We start from the raw sequence: 16,399 nt of genomic DNA, 5'->3' as shown, positions 1-16,399 counted from the left end.
TGTGGAAGCAGCAGGAGACCAAATATTAAAAGGCAGGTTCCTAGTGTCTCTAGACCCAGTCCTTGTAATTTACAATTAAAAAATAAACCCAAAAAGAAGTTCACTTGACTGAATCATGTGCCGACGCTGGTTTTCCAGCTCCTGGAGGCGCCGTGTTGACTCTTGGTGCCCAGCGGACAGACTGACGCACAATGACTTGGAGCCTGTCAGGCACATCCAGCCAACGGGCTCCCAGCGCCCGGCCGCAAATGCCAAAGCTGCGTGTTTCTAGTCAAACCTAATGGGCCCCGGTGCATTCGCCAACTCCTGCCTTTAATGTCACTTATTTCAATAAAACGCACCCAGGGAAGATGTGGCAGGAAGAAGCGGGAGCGCTTGGAAATGAATGTGCTCACGTCTGGGAAGGAGCTGTGCTGAATGACGTGTGTGTGTGTGTGTGTGTGTGTGTGTGTGTGTGTGTGTGTGTGTGTGTGTGTGTGTGTGTGTGTGTGTGTGTGTGTGTGTGTGTGTGTGTGTGCGTGCACCCGCTGCTGCCATGAGGCATAACACAATTAGACTTGAGATTGTTTTTGCTTCCTCTCCCTCTCCCCATCTGATATCTGCTCTTGCCAGGCTATTCTCTTTCATCTGCTTTATTCCCCTATATTGTCATAATGTAGCAGACCCTGAGTGCTCTCACAGATCACTGCTGCAGCTTATCAGTGAAGTGGTGCCGCTTCAAATTGGGTCCTTTAATTTAGTCTCTCCACATTCATTCCCATCATTACACTTCCATGGGGCTGTAGCGTTGGAGGCCGTAGATAAACATGCTGCAGGTGGAACAGTCCGGACCAGTTCATGGAGTCTCGCCCAAGGTTCAGGAGCGGCGGCAGGAAAAGCAGAACCTGTGATTTTCTGCTGAAGCAGCTGTTTGCTTTTCGGAACCTCCTGCTCCCATCAGTCCTCCGTAGCGTTGGGGAGATAAGTGGAAGTCAGGTTGGCATTAGGTAAAAGGTGCAGCTGCTGAAAAATATTCCTCTCATCCGCTTTTTTTTTTAATTTGCACGTATTTCACCACGGCAGATTGGATCTTTGCACAGAGCGCGTTCCAGCTGTCGGACTCTTCGGATGCGATTGTTCCACAGCTGCGGCGCCGGTGGTTCAGTGTGCGTTCCAGTAAACGGCAGCCGCATTCGCTCAACGAGGAACGCGTTCAACCCGTGCCTCCCGTCCCGTTAGATAATATTACTGCTGCACAATCTCCAGGAGCGGGAAAGAGATGCGGGTGAAGCCTGTAAATCCACCTTTAAGGTGCGAGACAGTTTAAAATGAGCAGAGGAGCGGGAACCAACTCCAAGCCATCTGAATTACTGTATTTGCCCAACTTTATGAGAGGTGGGCATAAAAGGCCTAATGCGGCGGCGCGGCAGCGTAAACACAGGCTGAGGGCTCGTTCTGTTAACACGAGCACCGCAGAGAATGGCTGCAGCTGCGAGGGGAGGGAATGCTTGACCTATGCACCTCGCAATCTTACATGGCGCCCTGTAATTCTTATTGAATTTGTTCACCTCCTGTTGTCTGGCTCCTACAGGAGAATGCATTTCATTTTCTGACGCGTTGCTGCACAAAGATACTCTTTTTACTTGGCCTGTTTTCGACACACGCAGAGCAGCAGCCGTCAAATTTGAATTTCTTTCCTTCTCTCTCTCTCTCTCTCTCTCTCTCTCTCTCTCTCTCTCTCTCTCTCTCTCTCTCTCTCTCTCTCTCTCTCTCTCTCTCTCTCTCTCTAAGCAATCGTCATGAATGTGAGAGTTGAAACAATCTTCATGTGTGACTGCACTTCACTGGAACGAACGTAAAGGCATGATTAAGCCATTAGGGCCACATCTGCCAGCCTCGTTCCTTTTTAATTTGCTGAGAATTCTGCTGTATATTGCTACAGTGGATGTGACATTTTAATTAAGGCCGAGCTGTAAAAATGATTACCGTGATGTTGCCGAGGGTTCTCGTCGCGCTGCAGAAAACGGGGGTCCACGCTCAGCCGACGCAGCGCACCCCAGAATCCTGCTGACCGGCCGGCTGTCGTCACGGCGACCGCAGCGAGGGGAGGGGGCTGGCGTCCCTGCCTCCGGTTCAAGCGTGGCTCGTAAACTCGCTGCTGAGCGTAATTCATCAGCGTATTTAAATGTATTTTAAAGACTTCTCACGGTAAATCCCTCTTGAGATTTTCTCTCTTTTTTTTTTCTTTTTTTTTTTTTTTTTAGTAAAAGCTGCCTTTGGCATAAACACTGGGACCTGAAATAGAGCTCTCAGATTAATTTGACACACAGAATGCCAGCTCAAAATACAAAACCACAGACAAAAGCAGTGAATGAGGCTGGTAAATACTGCTACTACTGCTTTACATGCTTCCTACCCGGCCTGTTGCACCAGTGAGTGTTTGATGTACTGTACATGGAAGAGGATGGAGTGACACGTAGAATAAAGACCCATGTTTTATCATAGTGCAGACCCCCTGTGTTACAGATCACCTTCTGTTTCCTTGGCATCGATTTTAGAAGTCTCTGCAACTCCACCGCACCGATCAAACATCATTTTTCCATCTGCTGTTTTGATGTGGAATCTGCTGGTGGTGTGGAGCTCTGTCTAATACTCTATGTCTTCACTTATATCCACCAACGTAATGTTTATCTATTTCTGAGATTGAAAGGATTCAACGGCAAAGATGAGAGCATTGCTAACTTCATCACTTCCTAATTTTAACGGGTTCAAAGTGAGTCTGATTCTTCAGCGCGTTCCTGAGTTTCTACTTTGTGCAGCTGAAGCCGCTTCAGTTAACAGCGCACTCACTCAGCGTTCACACTCAGCGCCACCTTAGCGCGACTGTAATAATACATCATTATAATGACGCTAATGACGGTGATACAGATCTTCTAGTGACATTCAACAGAATCTCTTGAATCACTCCCATACAAATTCTGCGCGCCGCAGTGATGGAAATATCAGGCACAATTCACTCAGCAGAAGCGCCGAGCGCCGCTAGTCTGCAATTACAATCGACTGGGGGATTTCTGGATTCGCGAGGCATTCTGCGCGCGTCCCTGTCAAAGCACCGTTTGACTGGTACAGTGAGTGGGATGTGGCAGACAAACAAAAGAGTGTGAGGATGTGTCAGTGTTGTTATCTGTTCCCACTAATGCTGGGAAGCCAAAGCAGCCAGCACCGTGGACAGCTCCGCTCTGCGTCCTGGTCCCAGCACCATGGACAGCTCCACGGCTGAAGGCCCTGGACACACCCCCGGTCCATCGTGGCGCTGACGCATTGACACAGACAAGCGTTTACACCTGCTGGCAGCTCGCAGTCCTCAGTCGCGCTGACCTGCATGTGTGAAACTGGAGTTGAACGTGGTGGAATGTTTGCCTTCCACTGCTCATTCCATCGCCGTGTGTCTTCAGTCTCAACCCGTTTGCTGCTGTTTTCATTACTACGGCCCTGATCAGACAGCGCCGTGGGCCATCGGATCCTGAACTCCCTCTCCTGGAGCCGTCCGTCTTGCATTCACTGCAAATTACACTCCTAAAATGTGAACTCAATCACACCTTGATTGGAACATTCATGGAGTTGAAAAGAGCACATAACAAGCGCCGTGAGACTGATTATCCAAGGTGGCCCGTGTTAAACCTAATGAGCTGGCTGAAGGTGTGTGTGACAAGTTCCTGCCTCATTGTTGCCAGCGTCCTGTTTATTCACAAAGGCAGATTCAACGCCAACTTCCTGCTTTTGCTCCTGCAGAATAGCGCAATTTGAGTGACAGCATAAGAAATCGAGTCAGTGTAATTGTTCTTCCACAAAATCTTTACACATTTATGCTTCCCATTTCTGCAAATCAACACGATTATCCTTTTGCTCGCGCAGCCAGAGCCCCGCCGTGGCTTTTGTGCGTCACGCTGAGGACGGCGTGGAAGGTTGTAATGGAATCTTAATGCATAACACGAGTTCCTCTCGCCGCACTGCTCAGGGACACGGGTTCAACAACTCAAACGTGGATCTTCAGGTTTTTTAAAGGCACATGCATCTGAAGGAAACATGAACAGGCATCTGGCTGAATGTAAGCATTGCTATTTTAATAACTAAATTTACTGAAGGTTATTTCCTTTGAAGCTTACAGCCACTGATGTCCTTCCAGCTTTTAGATGCTATTGTTGTCTCACAGGAAACAAACATCCCTTTTCCCCACTAATGAGACATTATTTTGAAGTCAGTCACTGGATGTCTTAATCATGCAGCTAATTTACCTTGATAAATTGTGTTTTTCTTTTACTTGATCTCTGTGCTTCCTTTCGTATGAAACAACCTGAAGAATAGAAGTATTTTAGCTACAACTATTTTAATTACAGCATCAGCAAGCGTCACTAATAAGTTAGACACAGCGTTGCCAGTTGTGTTGAATAGACTTTTAGCTGTAGGTCAAAAGTTAGACTCACTTAACGCCTCCGTGTCAGGGCTGTGCTGCAACAGGTCTCTTCTGGTGTCATTAGTGTTAAATTGAAGATTAACTTCACGCTCTTCTCATTTCCTCGTCTTCCCGCCTGCATTAAGCCTATCTACCTCTTATTAAGAGCCAACTGTGGAAGTGGGAGTGGAACACGAGAGCTCCGCTGCGTGAGGTTCATGGATGTTGAAATTAGATGCTTGGAGGAAACGCATCCATTTCTTTCTTCTCCATCTTGTTTCACCTGATCTGACTCGACCCCCTCACTGTGACCGAAGAGACATTTTGTGAATGACTCTTGATTGAATAAATTTGACTTTTGTGCGATGATTGCGTTACTTGACGTGTTCTGTAAAGGTTCTTAATTGACGATGACATTGTTGCTTGAGTCAGATCTCAAAAGCAATGATTACGGTGCCTGGCACGTTGTTATTAAATTACACTGTGGAGCCTGAACAGGGGAAGTGAGGCTGTGGTGGATGATGACTTCTCTTTGACTTGACTGGACGTGTTCAAATTATATAAAGTATATCGTTTCTAATTTTATTGTGTGATTGTGCCCATTTGTAAGCGTGTAGCGCTTTAACATTGCGCTTTCAGGTCTGTCTGGACTAGTCCACTTCCTGGCCTCTCTCCCCCACTGTGACCTTTCACCACAGGTTCAGTGCACTCGTGGCAGCGCCGCGGGAGACAAATGATGAAGATGCAGCGTCGCCCCGTTCAATCTTCGCCTATTGTGACTCCTTTGAGCGCCCTTTTAGCAAGAGCTTATATCTTAAACTATCTGCTCAATAACTCAATTCGACTCTTATCTGTGGCACAAGGAAGAGATTTAGAGTTAGGTGGGGAGCTTTTTTTCCCCTCAGTCACCGTAGGATGTATCACACGGACCAGACTGTAAAGAAATACGCTGGATCAATGATGTCTTTGAGAGATTACCATGAAGATGTGCGCTGTGAACATGGCACCGCATGTGACTACAGATGGTTTATTGAGAGGTGTCATCTCCAACACAATGTGGCTGTGACATATTGTTCCTCGCATGGAGCTAAATAAAAATAGCTCCTTCTCTAAAAGCTCTTTATAAGTGGAAGAGATGAGCCTGTTTGACCCATTGATCTTCTTTGTTCTTCTGCTATAAATACCATTGCTGGCATTCAGAGTAGCAGGTAGGGGAGCAAAGGATATCAGTAACATATCCCAGCATGCATCACTGTTTATTTAGACGTGCCTTTATTAAAGAGCTGCATCCGAGTTCTGAACCCATTTCAGGAGCTGTGCTGCGTCTGATGGTGCGACTGACTGTATGCGGTGCTGGCGGACGACACGTGCATTGTTTTTTCCTTAAGCCCAGTCAGGAGCAGCAGGCCTCGCTCACTTTATACCCTTAAACCTGCAAAGTCCCTGAGCAAAGTCTTTACAAGTGCAGCGGATGTGCGTTAGCAGTGGCACGGTGCATGGTAATGGGCCCCCTCTCCGCTCGTAGCCGTCCGCGCTCAGCTGCTGTTTTCCCCTCGTCTGAAGAGACAAAGCACCTCTTCAGCGACAGGACGCAGCGGCGTGATTAGGTATTCTTGGGGAAAAGGCATGTTTACACTAATCCGAGCCGACACCAGATATTTGTGCTGCAATTTTCCTCAGTTCGTTCTTCATTTTCTCTTTCCCTGTTCTCAATTTATTCCCCCGTTTATTTGTGTTTTTCTCCATTCCCGCGTATTTGTGTGTGTGGAATTTGCATGAGACACGTTTTTCCCTGTTAGTGGCAGTGCAGAATCAAAAACGCGTGGCGCCGGCCTGGGTCACCTCTGTTTGTTCCCTGCCCTTTATTTCCTCCGACGTTATTTGGCCAACTTGTTTGTTGTCATACCCGGTTTGCTCAACTCCGTGTTTGTCCGCCTTCATATTTGTTTTAATGTTTACAGAGAGCAAGGATGTATTTGTTCTTTCTGTTTAGTGCTGCTCTGCTTGAGGCCGAGCGGAGAGGGAGAGAGGGCTGCGCCTCTCCCAACATGTTCCCATTTCTCACGGCCCTCCACTGAGAGGCGTCTATTGTCTGGAGAAATATACCAACTCATAGCTCATGGACAGAAGGAGTAAACAATAACAGGAGCACATGTGCAGTATAATTCAATCCAAATGCAATAGTGCTGCATTAAATAGAGCATTTGTTGATGCTGTACGGCTGCTTTTCCTCAGCGCTCCAGGCTGGAGGCTGCACCTTGGCAGCGTGTGCAGTAGGTTCAACCAGTGCATCGGCGTCCTGGTGCTCGGTTCTGGGCTTGGAGTCGCTCAGGAACCGGTCACTGGGGGCGCTGACAGGTGAAATGATTGATTCGCTTCTAGTGGCACCTGTCGCGGAGCGGGAACACAGGCGGCTTCAAGAGAGAGTTTAAAGTCACTAAAGTCGGTTCTGAACAGTTAAACCACAGACATTAGTCTCTCATCTCTGCTTTTATTTTTAATCAGATTTGATTTGATCGCATCTTGTGAAGATTTTCTTCAGCTGCTCCTTCCTGTTCTAGACTTTAGATCATTTTCAAAAGGTAATTTTTCATCCTATTAGACTGAAATCAGAGGGTGAATCAGGTCGCTTCATGTTTTGCGCTGTGTGATTGAAGTGTGTTTTGGATCACCGCCATGTGGGAAATGTCGCCCCTGTCAAGTCGGGACTGGAAGTCGTCTTTCTGTTCAGTGTTTGGATACAAAGCATCATAGCGCGGCTTTTAAATGTCAGCACCCCTGCATCTTCTACCCGCGCGACTCCACTCCGCGGCGCTGCCACTTACCGGTCCATTCACGAGGTTACGTAAACAGAGGACTGTGTGGTGAACTGCTGCTGTCTGGTTCTCAGGTGAGGAGGACCATCATTAAGATTTAAGACTTTTTAATACCCACAGGCTCTCGTGGGACTTTGTCCAGTGAACTCTTTAGTCCATTTGGAATCTGTGGAGTTGCAGTGATTCTGGTGTTTTTTTGTGGGTCTGTGTCTAAAATAGATTCCTACATGCGCATAATGACTTGTATTAAGACCACTGAGCGTGCACTCTGAGTTGTTTATGATGTCGCAGCCCCCTGTGGAGCCACAAAGGTTAAGAGCATACTAAGTAAAATGTGTGCGTGCGAGCACTGAAGCCGCAGATTGCTTGTCCTCCTCTAAACTAACAACGAGGACGTGTTTGTCTAAAGCCCCTTCATGTGCGAGCGGGAAAGTCATTGGCGTCGCACGAGGACAGAAATGCCAGGCCTCTGTGGTAATAAAGGCGAGCGCCGAAGTCGCAATGACCAGTCTGACATCCGCCGTACTTTCCTGACCTTTGACTTTATGCAATCTTTCTGTTTCCAAGCAAACATTATCTGGGTCATGGAAATACAAATGTCAAGTATTTCCGCATGAGGATAGTTGTGCGTCGGACCCCCAGGACAGGCGCGGCCCTTTCATTTGCTTTTCTCCCAGCTTCCACTCACTTTCAGACGTCTTATTTCCTCTTCTACTCGTTCGCCCCGTTCTGGGCTCTCTCCGCCGCGCTCCCTCTCCTCGAGTGCCTGCGCCGCGCGCGGCACAGAGGACCTGTCCGCTTGTTTGCGGGGAGCGTTGTGGTAATTTCGTGTGGCAGTTGCCGAGGACAATGGCCGTCGGGTGTTTTGTGATGTAATGATCCCTGCCATTGCCTCTCGTGCCCCTCTGGTCAGTGGAGGGGAGGGGGGGGGGGGGCGGAAGGTAACGGGCCAAGTGCAAACACGCATAAGGAGGAGCGCTTCTGAGAGCAGCGTGTCAGCGGAGCCAGGCCGGGACTGGACCGTTGCTCAGGCCGGGACTCAGGCATCGGACTGAAGAATCAGGCAGTGAAGTGCACGTGGGCGCTCGCTGCTGCTGCTGCTGCTGCTGCTGCTGCTGCTGCTGCTGCTGCTGCTGCACTTGGGCAACGGCGGTCACACGCCTCATCATCACTGTTTATGGACAAAGTGGCAAACACTGACCTCCATCGTGTGCGTATTCATACGTGGTGATCAGCTTCTATCACAGTATCAGCGCTACTCGCTTCGTAGATGAGCCCGTGCTCCTTTCATTCCCGGTCTCTGCTCTTCGCTGCAGATGTCACTGTTTCCTAGAAACACCTTCCTCTCGACGGCAAACGTGTTGCACGACTACGTACAAGATGAATAGGAACGGCAGTAAACAAGTGTGGAAGTCGATCGGGAGGTGAGAAGGGCACAATTGACCTCGAGATCAGACATCAGCAAGCGAAGCCGGCGCCGGCGCCGGGTTCCGCGCGGTCACGGATTCCGCCGCGTCTCGGTAACGTGCTAACGCTCAGTCGCCTTTAGCTGTTGACTCAACGTGCATTGGGCCTCATTGTGTCTGTAAGCCAGCGTGTCTGCTATCGTCTCCTCGCGATGCTGCAGATTGGTTGTGAAGGTGGAAGTGCGTTTAGGATTCTGACTGGTTGTTGTCGGCGCAGCCAGAGGTTTATTTTCTGCCAGCGCCAGGAAGCGCCTGAGAAGAGTGGAAGTGAGGAGCCACAGAAACAATTGCATAAATCAGATGTTTGCAAGCTGCCAGCGTGCTCGCGCACACAGACAATCTGACATCCGGATTGTCATTGTCATCCATGTCTTAGCTGTTCGCTAAGAAAGGGAACAGAGCCGTTTTCATTTTGCGGCGCCGCGACATGAAAGCACTTTCCTCAGTCTCCCGTGTTCAGATTTCAGATAAAACGACGCCTGTAGATTTGAAGAAGTGAGGACTAGACAAGTGTTGGATCCATTCCTGTGGCAGCGCCAGATGAAATTGGTTGGTTTAAATATTTGCCTTTTTTTATTCTACAGAAATATATATTTTTTTACTTTCCACGAAGGGACACAAAGTTGACGGAATGAATCTGTTGCATAAGTTATGACAAGATTTAGCGAGTTGAGCCAACATGGCCTCCGTCTCTGGAGGCACGACGGACCGCATATAACAAGCAGAATGTGTTCAGAGCGAAACACAACCAATGCAGGCAAATTATCAGTAATTAAAATGTAGATCAGAAGTTCTCGTTGAAAACCCACCACAGGCTGCTCTTCCATCTGGTAATTACTCCACGAGTGGCTGGTGAAGTGAGTGCGCGGCAGTTTGCTCCGATCAGACGCATTCAGCTGCATGTATGTGCTGCTTCTGTTAACAGACGGACTCGTAGCACAGCGCTGCAGCCGCCTGCAGGACAGGTACGCTTCTCTTTCTGCTTCTGAATCACCTGCTCACATTTTAGTTCTCTGTAAAATTAAACCATAAAAATAAAATGAATACAGCAGCTTTCCAAATCTGACCTTTAGACTCATCCCATCCATGATGGTGTCAACATCTGGTTGAGTCAAAGCTCCTTGTGTTTCAATTTTATTCTTTGAAATATCTCTTCAGTCAGTATATAATTCAAAATACAGCCACTATGTTCTGGTCATTTGAGCCAAAGAGTATTAACGGTTCCATTAAAAAATGTAGCACTGTGCTTTTTACTAAATCAAAAGCAGAATGAAACAAATGTGGGTCCATTGAGTTCATTAGTCAGTTTGTGTCCGGGATTAATGTGTATTGTTGATGAAACACAAACGGGTCTTGGGTTTGTGTGATTAGGGTCGCATCCCATCGGAGTAGTTCACCTTAAAGCCCACGGAATCTGCGAATCAGCTGAAACGGCTGCGCTCGGGTTACACAACGCTTCATTATAATATTGAAGCCGCAGCCGGTGATGTGTCCTCCCATGAAGAATGCCATCACAATGAATTTTGATTGCAGTGATTCACCCTCCAAATTAGTCATGTTTTTTTTGTCTTCTTCCTGCAAAGGGACATGCTTCCAGCAACAAAAGCATGTTTGTGCACTTTCATCTGGCCGTCCCCTGCTAAAGTGGGATCGCCCACACACTCCCCTCTCTGCCCAAAGAAGGATTTGATCGCTGCTGCCAAGCGGAGTCAGCACACGAGTGTGTGTTGCAGCGAGTGGGAGAGGTCTGCGGCGTTTTATCGGGCCGACGCCACATTCCAGCGATGAGCGAGATACATTAATGAACAAAACACTTTGATTGGCTTTCATTGACTTCACGCCAGCACAAAGTAATGCTTTATCATGCAAATATAGGCTGCACCATTAATGTGTTTAGGGTAAAGTGTCAGTCCTGTTATTTAGAAGGCTCTACAAACGGTAAAATATTTATAACATTAGAGAAATAGATGCATAATATCTCTCCAGGGTCAGATTTAGGTCAGTGCTTGTAACGAGACAACGCTCTTTCTCTGTGACTTGCTTAAGATTTGATGCAGATGAGAATAGCACCTTTCTGAAAAGGCGCCGTTTTTATTTTTGGTCTTTTTAAATAATTAAATGAGGTAGAAAGTATTTACACCTTAGCTGTGGCTCTTCACACAGCACCTACAATCCTAACACAGACTGGAATAACTACTGTGTGCATCATCTCCACTAAAGCACTGCTTCTCCCCCTTTGGCTCTGTCCTCTCTTACCTTGGAGTGTCAGCGCCGCTGTCAGGGACCCTGAGAGGCTCTGACTCACTGACACTAGACAGAGCTCGCGTGTGCGTGACGTCTTCCCAGGAGTCACGTTGGACTTGAGAGGAGACTCTTCAACATGCTCTCTGGTGACAAATCACTGCTTTCTGAGAAGAACCGGTCACATAGCGATGACCAGTGGAAGTGGAAGCAGACAGAAAGCCGTGAATTCATGCACTTTATGTACATAGAAAGTAATTTAGGCCAAACAAACACGTTGGTTCTGTCAGTCCTCAAGCCTGAAGTCTGAGTTCCAATTTCTGAGCTGCGCTTGGATTAAATTGTTAGTTTCTAACCTAAGGGGACATTTCAAGTTATAGAGAGCTCCCCATTCCCTCTAATCACTATCTAAAATAATTATACTCTTTCTGCAGGATATGTCTAAACATTTGAACATCCCGTTTATCTTGCAGTGCTGAAGGTCACAGGAGGTCAGCGCAAACAGCTCCAGCTAAACAGACTGTGTTCTGAACGGTGCTTTTTCTACCGTCGTCCACAAAACAAGCGGGAATAATGTGCCTGTCAGATGTGACATTTATGTCATCTACAGATGATTTAATGATGTCATGCTACACCCATATCCAATAGTGTGCCTGCTATATCCATTATGTGGGAAATGATGTAACATTTCTATTATTTTATGTGGTGTTTTGACTCCATCGTGTCCCATAGGACGCCTACAAGGCCCTTTCTTAACATTGTCGAGCAGCCGTGACAAACATTCACCTTCAGCGTCAACATCAGCAAATTGCTCCTTCATTGATTGGACTAATAGTGATAAATTTATAACCTGTGAATCACCTGCAATTAGAGCCATAATTGATGTAAAGCTTTGGTTTGAAAGCAGGAAAAAAGAGCCTGAGCAGGGGTTTTTAGGATGAGGGCCTTGTGTGGGGCCGTTAGGTCGAACACCGCTCTTCTGATGTGCTTTCTTAATTACCCCCATTGAATTCATTATTTATTTGCTCGGGTGAACCTGCTTAACCTTGCTGCCCTTCAGCAAAGAAATGATTTAGGAGGCAATAGGGAGTCAGCAGAGACCTCTACCTGTGGGAGGACGTCCAAGTTCACTCTTCAGCTTTTTGAAAAGTCATCAAGAGGAATTAATCACGCTTTACGATACGAGCCAGGACGTATAAACCGTAATCACCAGCATTAAAATGCTTAACGTGTTGTAAAGTTTGCACCAGACAGATTAACAATTAAAATATTTGCTGAAGGTGGCATTTAAAAATGCACGATCAAAATATGCCGTCGTGTTTCTGTTTGTATTCCGATGCTAAATTCGAATGGGAGCTGCCTGCCAGTCGAGTCTTCACGTCCCAGTTGAGGTCCTGCCTTGACATTTCTGTCACGTAGCGTGCGGGTGCGTGTCAAAACAACTCATCACTCAGTTTCATGCTTGGAAAACAAGATACGTGGTTTTGTCAAAATTCCACGAAGGCTGGAAAGATCTGCCAACGTCACTGTCTCCTAACGAGATTATGTCATCATTAGTTGGGATTCGTCTGAGTCTGGTTCCGTATTTAGCCTCCGCTGAGCCATTCGGTGGCTCCGAGTGGGATCGTTCCTTTCCGTCACATGGTCTTCGTGGGTCTTCAATTGTCTTAATGTCAAAGACAGTCCATGCGCAATTAGGTCAGGTGCCAGTTTTAGCTGAGAAAACCCTCCAGAATAGCACGTCACCAAAAGCAGGAGTTGTAGAAGGAGAGCGACGTGCGAGTGCAGTGAAATGAGTTATAAACCCTGAATATAAAGCACCTATCAGCTCCACTTCATTGGGCAAATGTGTCTGTTTACTCCAAGTCCTTGAAGGCCTGTGTTGTTAGGTTTGCCAGGTACTGGAACACATCTCATGATCACATTTGCCTTCCGTTGCCATGGTGTTGCAGGCAGAACTCGCTAGATAGTAACGATCATTTCTGCACACCTTTAGCATCCAACTCACTCCTGGCAAAATGCATCGAGACAGAGAGAGAGGAGCAGCAAGCACCAATTTGTGTGTCTGTCCGTCTCCGGGAGTAAAAGGAGCCAGAGCCCAGCAGTTCCTTGAAAAAAAACACAATTTACTAGATGCCCATACCCAAAGGCTTGGCATAGTGAGATTATTTATTTATCCTGTTGGTCCTGCTACTTCATAGATGCTGCGTGAATGATTCATGAGTTAATTCATACCGTAAATAACAAAGGGTGAAACAGTCCTTCCATACATCAGGAGCTTAGCCAAATATTGCACAACCCCTGTTGCTCACCTCCGCATGGAATATTGCTCATAAAGGATTTATAACGCGTTTGCACAAACCTTCATTGAGAGTCGGACACAGAAGTTTTTCAAAAGTTCTCATCTAATTTATGCTTTTTTTTAACATACAGTACGAACATCATACAGTTAAGAGGAAATTAGCATGAAGACATAGCCTGTGAAATGTACCCTCTGTATTGTCTGTAAAGGACTTTGAAGGAGTCTCAGTCTTCCCGCTTCTCATTAGGACTGACTATGATTTAGTGGCAAATCAGTGGGGTTTTCCGTGAAAGGCAAGAGAAATGTATTCAGATCAAACTGAATTATGAAGTAGCCCTGGAAAATTGGGGTCAGTGATGAATCCCTTTGATTTATTTCTTCTCTTTTAGCAGCTGTGTGTCCATATAACTAAGGTCTGATTTAAAATCCAGATTCATCACAGCATCGCGGCATCGCGGCCTATGAGGGGTGCTGTGTACATTAAAGGGTCCACTCGTGTTTGGTGAAAAGGAGAGACTGTGCAGTTCAATGTGAATAAGATGTTTTAGTGCTATAGTATCATTAAAACTTTGGCAGCCCATTATTTTCAAAAGATAAGCATTTGACATGAAATGTACTTTCTGTTGAGGTCATGGTGTTAAATCAGACCAGGCACAGACATCTTGATTAAGTTTGGTTGGAGTTGGTCTCCCAAACAGCCTGATGTAGTAGTTTTGGGACCATGAGGAACTGTATGATATACCCTTCATGAGCATGCGTTATTATCCCAGGTATTACAGCAACACGAGGTGGGTGGTTAGGAGATCTCTGCACTAATGTAGGACTGAATGGTCTTCGTTTGTTAAAAAGTACAATAACAGCTATTTGTTTCTGCCATTTGTGAAGTCACTTTGCTAATTATGCGTTTAGAGAAGTGCAATTGAGCTAAAAGCACTTTGTAGTGTATTGTTTTCAGGCAGGACAGTTTTAGCACAGGAAACAGGACCCCCTGCGGTGCCGTGCAGGAGGTCCGGAACAATCAGGGCTCGTGACCTCACCTCAGCGTAGAACAAGCAGTGGGCTCATGGAAACAAGTGTTTTGGCCTTGAATGAACGCTTTTCCCCAAACCACCCGTCATCTCTCATTTTCTACAAATCACCAGGACTTTGTGCATAAACACGTAACAAGTCCAGCCTCCGCGCATGTGGCCGTACCTCACGATGAATCCCTTTTTAAACGGGAGCTGAAAAAAAAACGAGGCCGTAATGGTCTGCACTTGTACATCCAATAAACTGGGAGGCATTGTCACTATTCATTTATAATCATTATGTATATTTGCATGAGTAATGAGAAAGGAATACAACAGGTGAAGCAGTCCGTCACCGTTGTGGATGATGAAGTTGCAGCTCGGCATCTCTGATTACAAGCCATTAAATGGCAATGGAGGCAGTTCGCAGTCAATTGCATTCATCATTAGAACAGAGCATGAAATCCTGCTTAGAGGCACGCGAGAACTGCACAGACACCCGGGCTCTTAAATCAAAATTAAGATCTATTGCACAAATGAGCATTAACAAACATTTGTCATCGTGTATAATGTGGCATCATTTAAATACAAATAAGCGGTGGATTTTAGTTACAGCTACTCGGAGATCTTCCATCCCCTCAGATGCTGCCTAAACATTTGTTTTCCCTTCGTTTCCTGCAGTATTGTTTTTGTCCGTGTTGCATTGTTGCTGAGAGGCCGCGGCAGAGCAATTTAATAAACAATGTTATTTGAAATCAGGAGAAGGCCTGCAGATATAAAGAAGAGCCAAGTAGGGGGGATTAGTGGGAGAAAGCTTCTGTTTTCATTTTACGTCTTTGAATCCGCGGCTGGATTTTGATTCCGTGGACACATGATGAAATGCAGCTCTCTGGTTTCACCTGTGGACATTTTGATTTAGAGGAAGAAATTGACGTTTGCAGCTACAGTAACCTTGAAAACACATATATTTGTCCACGCTCTCTTGTTTAAGTCAACGAGACAGACGTGAGTGTGTGTAAATGAGATGAATAAAAAGGCTTTTGCTGCAGCAGTGATTATGAGGCAAGACAAAACAAAAGTGGTCCGTCATAATCAGCTGGCTGACAGATAACCCTTTGCTCATTATGATATGTGAGAACAAAACACATTTCAATTTTCCAAACTAATTAATCACATGAATTAAACAATATTTCAGTAGTTATGATTAATGCTGTTTGTAAAATAGTTTTACACTATTAACTTAAATAAATACTGTCTTCGTCTGTTTTACAAATAAATAAATAAAATACTATATACGTCTATTATACAAACAAACAAACAAACAAAAATCATTTATATCTACTCTACCTCTTTGAGTTGCTGTTTTCTGTCCATTATCCGGTGGAGGGTTGTGTGGGTGCTGGAGCCGTTCCCAGCTGTCACCGGGTGAGAGGCAGGGTACAACCTGGAAAGGTCACCAGTCCATTATAGGGCGAACGCACAGAGACAAGCAGACACACTCACACTGACACTTATGGGCCATTTGGAGTGGCCAATTAACCTAACTGCATGTCTTTGGAGTGTGGGAGGAAGCTGGAATGCGAGGACACGCAATCTCCTGACTGACCCATGCAGCTCAGCCTTCCAGCTGTGACCAGCACCATCTACCGGGTCCGTCCTGCGTAAAGACAGAAGCCACGGAGTGAATTCACGATGCGCTCAGCACCTGCATGTTTTGGAACTCGCGGAGGAGAGAGTGTTTTACGCATTGTGTTCTTGTGTAAGTCATGGGTGCCAGCATCCATCAAAGGCCATATGCCGCTTTTGTTCCGCGCCGGTCTCTCCAGCCAGTCCTCGCCTTCCCGACCGCTAAATGGATCACTTTATGTTAATCCAGGTGAAAACATACGACGCTCGCTGCCCGGTTTCGACAGAGCTGTGCCCAGATGTTGGAGCCCAGATGCGCCGGCGTCTGCGTTGTGCAGCAGACGTCGCGCGCCTCATTCAGCGCTGTTTACCAGCCGACAGCAGCTTCGCCGCGACGCGCTAATGTGTACGCGTCTTTGTTTGCGTCGCACAATGGCCATTGTGGCGGCAAAAACCACGCACTGCTGCCAAAGCGTGCGCGCGTGTGTTATCACAGATATGATACCATC

The 16,399-nt window shown here is 46.6% G+C and overlaps 1 protein-coding gene across 19 annotated transcripts in view; it reads left to right on the top strand.

The window, feature by feature from the left end:
- lingo2 (leucine rich repeat and Ig domain containing 2) overlaps positions 1–16,399 on the top strand; it is a 251,085-nt gene that overhangs the window by 158,024 nt on the left and 76,662 nt on the right. The gene's annotated exons all lie outside the window — the stretch shown is intronic.

This window comes from Betta splendens, chromosome 10 (assembly GCF_900634795.4).
Source record: "Betta splendens chromosome 10, fBetSpl5.4, whole genome shotgun sequence".
Taxonomy (NCBI): Eukaryota; Metazoa; Chordata; class Actinopteri; order Anabantiformes; family Osphronemidae; genus Betta; species Betta splendens.
The sequence above is the reverse complement of the archived record's forward strand: the minus strand, read 5'-3'. Positions and strand labels throughout refer to the sequence as shown.